Raw genomic sequence first — 8,770 nt, 5'->3', positions numbered from 1 at the left:
AACAGTCTATGGGATTATTGGGTTGATTTTAATGACAGTCTATGTTCACATTTGATTGATTTTTTTTTTACTATTATTAGACAAGCTCTCGCTCTGCTGCCCAGGCTGGAGTGCAGTAGCACTATCTTGGCTCACTGCAAACCCATCTCCCGACCTCAAGTGATCCGCCCACCTCGGTCTCCCTAAGTGCTGGGATTACAGAGGTGAGCCACCAGGCACAGCCTGATTCTCAAACTAGAGGATTCTAATACTTCCTGAAGGGCCCAATAAAGATGGAATTATGTTAAGTATACTTTGAAAGATAAATATATGAAATTCACTCCATATATTTTGGATCATTTCGAGTATTGTTTCCCAAAAGGTCCCTTTGGTGCTAAGAACACATTTTCTCGAAGGAACAATATTGTAAGTTGGGTTACTACACAACCTACAAATATACCATTTTGTGCATCGTGTCTGCTAAACTTGAGTTAGGCATTGTTCATTGCTGTCCAACAGCTACTACTTCAGCCACCCCCTGCTTATCTGTATTTCATGAAGGGGACACATGTGTGCCTGCTTCCTTAGATGAAATGTGATTGCGCTATCCAGGTCCAGGTAATCTCATTCCCTTTCCCCAGTGACTGGTCTAGGGTCATGTGATGCAACCTGGGTCCGTGAGATGTGAGAGGGTTTCCCAACTGTATGGAAAAGAAAACCCTTGACCCCCTACCCCCTTTGAGATGGCTGGCATAAGAATGTGGAGCCTGCCAATTAGCGGACATGGTGGTGCATGCCTGTAATCCCAGTTACTCGGGAGGCTGAGGCAAGATAACTGCTTGAACCCAGGAGGCGAAGGTTGCAGTGAGCTGAGATCATGCCATTGCACTCCAGCCTCGGTGACAAGAATGAAGCAATGTCTGAAAAAAAAAGACTGTGGAGCCTGCCATATTGGCAGCATCTGGTACTCAGGATGTGACAAGCATGAGGAAAGACCAGAGTGCTGGGGACAGTGGAGAGCAAAGATGGACATGGCTGAATTGCTGAATCAACCACATACCTCTAGACTTCCTGTGAAGTAGGCCGTAAATCATGGTTTAAACCAGTTAATTGTTTCGTAGTTGTTGCTTGCAGCTCAGTGTTCTGTAACAGAATACTTAGCGTTCTTCCAGGTGAACGTTCCTTCCAAGCTCCACACAAAAATACCTGAAATAGGCTGGGTGCGATGTCTCATGCCAGCAATCCCTGCACTTTGGGAGGCCAAGGTGGGTGGATCACCCAAGGTCAGGAGTTCGAGACCAGCCTGGCCAACATGATGAAAACCCATCTGTACTAAAAATACAAAAAATTAGCCAGGCGTGGTGGTGGGCGCCTGTAATCCCAGCTACTCAGGAGGCTGAGGCAGGAGAATCACTTGAACCCGGGAGGCGAAGGTTGCAGTGAGCTGAGATCACACCACTGCACTCCAGCCTGAGCAACAAGAGTGAAACTCCATCTCAAAAAACGAACAACAACAAAAACCCTGAAATAACTCATTCAATTCAAAGGTATTTGAGGTAGGGCTGGGCGCGATGGCTCACACCTGTAATCCCAGCACTTTGGGAGGCCGAGGTGGGTGGATCATGAGGTCAAGAGATTGAGACCACCCTGGCCAACATGGTGAAACCCCGTATCTACTAAAAATACAAAAAATTAGCTGGGCGTGGTGGCGTGCGCCTGTAATCCCAGCTACTTGGGAGGCTGAGGCAGGAGAATCTCTTGAACCAGGGAGGCGGAGGTTGCAGTGAGCCAACATGGCACACCACTGCACTCCAGCCTGGTGACAGAGCGAGAGTCTATCTCTAAATAAATAAATAAATAAAAATATTTGAGGTGTACTCATAGGCTAGACATCCTACAACGCACAGCAGGGCATACAGATAATTCAGGTACTTGCCTTTGCTTTACAGGGTATCACCAGAAGACAGGCATTAAACTGTTTCTAAAATTCATGTGGGGAGCCAGGTGTGGTGGCTCATACCTGTAATCCCTGCACCTTGGGAGGCTAAGGCAGGTGGATCAGTAGAGGCCAGGAGTTTGAGACCAACCTGGACAACAAAGCAAGACCCTGTCTCTACAAAAAAAAAAAAAAAATATATATATATATATATATATGTATATATCTCAACATTAGCCAGGTATGGTGGTGCACACCTCTAGTCCCACTGACTCAGGAAGCAGAAACAGGATGATCCCTTGAGCCCAGGAATTTGATGCTACAGTGAGCTATGATCATGCCACTGCACTCCAGCATGGGTGACAGAGCAAGACCTTGTTTAAAAAAAAAAAAAAAAATTATATGGAAATGCAAGAGACCCAGAATAGCCAGAACAATCTTGAAAAAGGACAAATTTGGCAGGACTCAGACTTCTTAATTTCAAGACTTAAAGTTGTATAATCAAAACTGTGTGGTATTGTCATAAGGATAGACATATAGGTCAAAGGAACGGAATTGAAAGTCCAGACATAAACCCATTCATTTATGGTTAACTGATTTTCTTTCTTTCCTTTTTTTTTTTTTTTTTTTTTGAGACAGCATCTCACTCTGTCACCTAGGCTGGAGTGCAGTGACACGATCTCGGCTCACTGCAACCTTCACCTCCCAGGTTCAAGTAAATTTCTCCTGCCTCAAGCCTCCCGAGTAGCTGGTGTGTCCGGAATTGGTGGGTTCTTGGTCTCACTGGCTTCAGGAATTGGTGGGTTCTTGGTCTCACTGGCTTCAGGAATTGGTGGGTTCTTGGTCTCGCTGGCTTCAGGCATTGGTGGGTTCTTGGTCTCACTGACTTCAAGAATGAAGCCACGGACACTCATGGTGTTACAGTTCTTAAATATGGTGTGTCCACAGTTTCTTCCTTCTGGTGGGTTCATGGTCTCGCTGGCTTCAGGAGTGAAACTGCAGACCTTCACGGTGAGTGTTAGAACTCATAAAGGCGGCCTGAACCCAAAGACTGAGCAGCAGCAAGATTTATCACAAAGAGCAGGAAAAAATGAAACTTCCACTATGTGGAAGGGGAACCAAGCAGATTGCTGCTGGTTGGCTCTGACAGCCTGCTTTTATTCCCTTATCTGGCCCCACCCACATCCTGCTGATTGGTCCATTTTACAGAGCGCTGACTGAACCGTTTTGACAGGGTGCTGATTGGTGCGTTTACAATCCCTGAGCTAGACACAGAGTGCTAGACATAAAAGTCCTCCAAGTCCCCACTAGGTTAGCTAGGTACAGAGTACCAATTGGTGTATTTACAAACCTTGAGCTAGACGAGTACTGATTGGTGTATTTACAAACCCTGAGTTAGACACAGCGTGCTGATTTGTGTGTTTACAATCCCTTAGCTAGACATAAAGGTTCTCCAAGTCCCCACTAGACTCAGGAGCCCAAGTGGCTTCACCTAGTGGAGCCCACACCAGGGCTGCAGGCGGAGATGCCCACCAGTCCCGAGAAGCCAGCAGCGCCTGCACTCCTCAGCCCTTGGGCGGTAGATGTGACCAGGCGCTACGGAGCAGGGGGCAGCACCCGTTGGGGAGGCTCGGGCCCTGCAGGAGCCCACCGCAGAGGTGGGGCTCGGACATGGCAGGCTGCAGGTCCCGAGCCCTGTCCCACCGGTAGGCAGCTGAGGCCAGGCGAGAACTCGAGCTCAGCGCTGGCCGGCCGGCAATGCTGGGGGACCCAGCGTACCCTCTGCAGCTGCTGGCCCAGGTGCTAAACCCCTCACTGCCCAGGCCGGCAGTGTCGGCGGGTGGCTCCGAGTGCAGGGCCAGCTGAGCCCACGTCCCCCAGAACTCGCGCTGGCCTGTGAGCACGGTGTGCGGCCCCAGTTCCCGGCCACGCCTCTCCCTCCACACCTCCCCAGCAAGCAGAGGGAGCCGGCTCCGGCCTCGGCCAGCCCAGAGAGGGGCTCCCACAGTGCAGTGGTGGGCTGAAGGGCTCCTCAAGCGCCGCCAGAGTGGATGCCGAGGCCAAGGAGGCGCCTAGAGTGAGGGCTGCTAGCACATTGTCACCTCTCAGTGGGACTACAGGCACGTGCCACCACGCCCAGCTAATTTTTGTATTTTTGGTAGAGACAGGGTTTCACCCTGTTGGCCAGGATGGTCTCAATGGCTTGACCTCGTGATCTGCCCGCTTCAGCCTCTCAAAGGGCTGGGATTACAGGCGTGCACCACCGCACCTAGTTGATTAACTGATTTTCAACCAAAGTGCCAAGACAATTCAATAGGGAAAGAACAGTCCTTTCAACAAATGGTAGTGGGGCAATTGGATATCTGTAGAAAAGGAGTGAAGCTAGACCCTTCCTTCACATCTTATATAAACATTAACACAGAATGGATTGGACCCAAATGTAAGCTAATACCATAAAACTCTTAGAAGAAAACATAGCTGTAAATCTTTGTGGCCTTGGGTTAGATGATAGTTTTTTTAGATATGACACCAAAAGCATCAGCAACCGAAGCATAAAAAAAGATGAATTGTAGACAAAGTTTGGGATAATTTGTTACAGCAGCCATAGGAAACAAATCCAGGTACCCAGGATGAGCAACCATGGGAAGATATTACTACCCCAAGGCCTAGAGGGTCCAAAGGAAGAAGCAGTGTTATCAGAGCCCCATGAAGACTGAAGCCATGGAGAAGGGGCAACCAGACAGGAGTTCTGTTTCTGGAGTTTGCACCATACCAGGACCACAATACTATGCAAAGAGGAAATGAGGGCAGAAATACCCTGATCTCATCCTTCCAACCTCTCCTCCCCTGCTTTTACCTCTCGTTGGCTGAGGCCAACGGGATGCCAGAGGGCAAGAGAACCTGTGTGATGCAGTCCATAGGCCAGTCCCTGCTCAGAGCAGGACCAAGAAAGATGGAGATGTATTTGAGGGGGGGATGGGGACAGATGGAGAGTAACCAGCCTTGTGGGTAAAGGCTCTACCAGGGTCTATTTAGCTAGGTATATGAGAAATCCCATTATAGTGTGTTAGTCAAAATGGTTACAATTCTTCTTATAAAACAGAAGCCTAGAAATAGGCAGGCCAGGATTGGTGCATTGGCTTCATTGCCTCAACCCCGAAGTGGCACATGTCACTGGAATTAAGCAGAAGTCTATTGAAGGTCTTATCAGAAATATTTTTCTACACAATAAAAATAGACACTAAGAGGAAGTGCTCCTCTTTAGCCAAACGTAGTCATGTCTGCATATATTGTTCAAAATATGGCAGTCATCTTGTGACCATGTGAGGACAAATTAACATTACCCAGCAGCAAGAACCCAAGTCCTTCATGACATCACCAAGCTGCTGCCACTGCCTTTTCTCTCGACATCTTGTTACAGGAGATAATAAATATCCTTATTGTTTTGTTTTTCTTTTTTCTTTTTTTTCTTTTTTTTTTTTTGAGATGGAGTCTTGCTCTGTCACCAGGCTGGAGTGCAGTGACAGCTCACTGCAACCTCTGTCTCTGGGATTCAAGCAATTCTCCTGCCTTAGCCTCCTGAGCAGCTGGTGAGCCACCACGCCCAGCTAATGTCCTTATTGTTTAAAACACTCTTCATGAGGTATTCTGTTTTGTTATTTATCAACAAAACTACCCATATAATGCATTTCTTCCCTACTTAAGCCAATTTGCTTCAGATTTCCTAGTACCAAAAAATAAAGAATCCTTACTCGTGCAATCTGATAGTTCCGGAATATAGGAACTGTACCCTAAACAGAAAAGACTGATTAGCAAGGTGGTTGCACATAATAATCAGGAATGAAGAGTGTTGCAAGATGATGAGGTAGAGAACAACATGACGAGAACTAAATAAACTCTATCCCCCTTCCTAGGAGATGGAGCCCCTGGATTACCCTCCTGGTTAAAATGAGATGACAATGAGGAGTTGTAAAGGATGTCTAGTAACCAAGACTTAGTGAACGCCAGGCAGAGAGGAGAGATGCAGGAGATGAGTTAGAAATTGGGCAGATTTGGAGTGAATGAGTGCTCTGGTATCATGGCGTCCCCACTAGGCTGCAGCTTTTACCAGCCCTCTTGCAAATCAAATGGGAAAACATGCAAATTCTCAGTGAGAAAAAGTTTTTTGTTTTGTTTTGTTTTTTTGAGACGGAGTCTCGCTCTGTCGCCCAGGCTGGAGTGCAGTGGCCCGATCTCAGCTCACTGCAAGCTCCGCCTCCCAGGTTTATGCCATTCTCCTGCCTCAGCCTCCCGACTAGCTGGGACTACAGGCGCCCGCCACCTCGCCCGGCTAGTTTTTTGTATTTTTTTAAGTAGAGACGGGGTTTCACCATGTTAGCCAGGATGGTCTCGATCTCCTGACCTCGTGATCCACCGGTCTCGGCCTCCCAAAGTGCTGGGATTACAGGCTTGAGCCACCGCGCCCGGCCGAGAAAAAGTTTTTAATAGTTCTGGCAATGTTGCCTGTAGGGAAGGCAGCCCACCATAGGTTTCAGATGAAATCAGATCTGATTGGGTGCTAGGAATTCTAGGCTTGGTAGCCATGTATAGTCCAGCCAGGGCGGAGTTACAGTGTCAGTAATGCATTTATTGTGGCAAGTGTCATGAGCATGTCACTTAGTATCATTAACTACTCAGTGTGGGTGCCTGTAGTCCCAGCTACTCGGGAGGCTGAGGCAGGAGAATCACTTGAACCCCGGAGGTGGAAGTTGCAGTGAGCCGAGATTGCATCACTGTATTCCAGCTTGGTGACAGAGCAAGACTCTGTCTCAAAAAAAAAAAAAAAAAGATAATTTGTAAATGAATAAAATAGGGCATGTTAGTAAACATGATCACACCTGCTAAGTACTTGGAACCTCAATTCTAGACCACATGCCTCACTCATGCTGTAGACCAGTGCTTCTCAAACTTTCACATGCATTCGCATCACCTGGGGATCTTGTTAAAAATACAGATTCTGATTAAGTGGATGTGAGATAGGCCTCCAATGGTACATTTCTATTTTTTTTTTTTTTTGAGACAGAGTTTTGTTCTGTTGCCCATGCTGGAGTGCAGTGGCACTATCTCGGCTTACTGCAACCCTCTGCCTCCCAGGTTCAAGCGATTATCCTGCCTCAACCTCCTGAGTAGCTGGGACTACAGGTGCGTGCCACCACACCTGGCTAATTTTTTTCTTTTTCTTTTTTTTTTTTTTTTTTTGTAGTTTTAGTAGAGATGGGATTTCACCATATTGGCCAGGCTGGTCTCAAACTCCTGACCTCGGGTGATACGCCCGCCTCAGCCTCCCAAAGTGCGGGCATTACAGGCATAAGCTGCCAGGCCTGGCCCAATCATACTTTTTTTTTTTTGAGACGGAGACTCGCTCTGTCGCCCAGGCTGGAGTGCAGTGGCACAATCTCAGCTCACTGCAAGCTCCACCTCCTGGGTTCACACCATTCTCCTGCCTCAGCCTCCAGAGTAGCTGGGACTACAGGTGCCCATCACCAGGCCCAGATAATTTTTTTGTATTTTTTAGTAGATCCTATGTTTCACCGTGTTAACCAGGATGGTCTTGATCTCCTGACCCCGTGATCCACCCACCTTGGCCTCCCAAAGTGCTGGGATTACAGGTGAGAGCCACCACACCTGGCCTCAATTGTACATTTCTAACAAGCTCCCAGCTAATAGTGATGCTGCTGATCAGAGACCACACTTTGAACTGAGAGACTTAGGAGATACGGAACTATTTAAATATGTTTACTCAATTGCGAAGGCCCGAGTAAAATATTTTTTGTTGTTGTTAAAGGAGAGTTTTCTTTCTTTTAGAGCTCAGACATAGGAGCTCCTGGCTCTTAGGTCTTCAGATTCCAGGAATTATACCAGCACCATCACCCCTGCCACCTGCTTCTTAGGCCTTTGGCCTTGGACTGGGAGTTACACCATCTGCTCCCCTGCTACTAGGGCCTTTGGACTCCGACTGCAGTACACCACCAGCTTTCCTAGTTCTCCAGCCTGCAGATGGCATATCGTGGGAACTCTCGGCTTCTCTAATTCCATGAGCCCATAAGAAATCTTCTCTTACGTATCTACATATATCCTATTGGTTCTGTTTCTCTGCAAAACCCTAATACATCCTCTTTCCGTATTTGTAAATTCCTTCTCAACAGTAAGAAACCTGGTTCCTATTATCATTGATAATAGGAGTCATTGCCTAATCCTCCTGTAAACAATCTCTGGCCATGCTGGCTGCATGCTTGGCATTCAGCCTTTGACACTTAGCCGCAATTGCTGATGCTCTCAGTGCTTTTCAAAGTGCTAATCAAGCTGGGCAATAAAGCTATACTTACTATTTCTTTCATGTCTCTAGCACCCGCTACCTCCAAGCTAATACGTTTCCTTCACTAAGGTACCATCTGAGCTCATCACCAGCAAAAGTTTTAATAAATGCACCATCACCTTCTGCCAGAGACAATCTGTGTGCCACCCTCTACTAATGATGGTGTCCTCATTGTCAGCCAGGTGGCAGGTGACCCAACCCCAAACATCCAGTCCTCCTGTTTGGGTTTTTTTGGATCACACCACTTCTGGTACCAATTGTCACAGGTTGGATTCTCTGGGAAGCAGACTGTGAAGCAGATTGGCATGCAGGAGGTATGTTAGGGGATGTATTGCAGAAGGGAAGGAAACAGGATTGGGCAGAGGAAGCAGCTGAGTTTCAACTACGCATCTCTCTTCCGCTGAGGCAGTCCGCAAAGGGGCACGCAGCTGAGGGCTGTCTGCGGGCAGCACTTCCAGTCACTGGGAAAATAATTTCTTTTTTCTCTGGATAGTGCATCA

Source organism: Macaca nemestrina, chromosome 9 (genome assembly GCF_043159975.1).
Source record: "Macaca nemestrina isolate mMacNem1 chromosome 9, mMacNem.hap1, whole genome shotgun sequence".
NCBI lineage: Eukaryota > Metazoa > Chordata > Mammalia > Primates > Cercopithecidae > Macaca > Macaca nemestrina.
The sequence above is the reverse complement of the archived record's forward strand: the minus strand, read 5'-3'. Positions refer to the sequence as shown.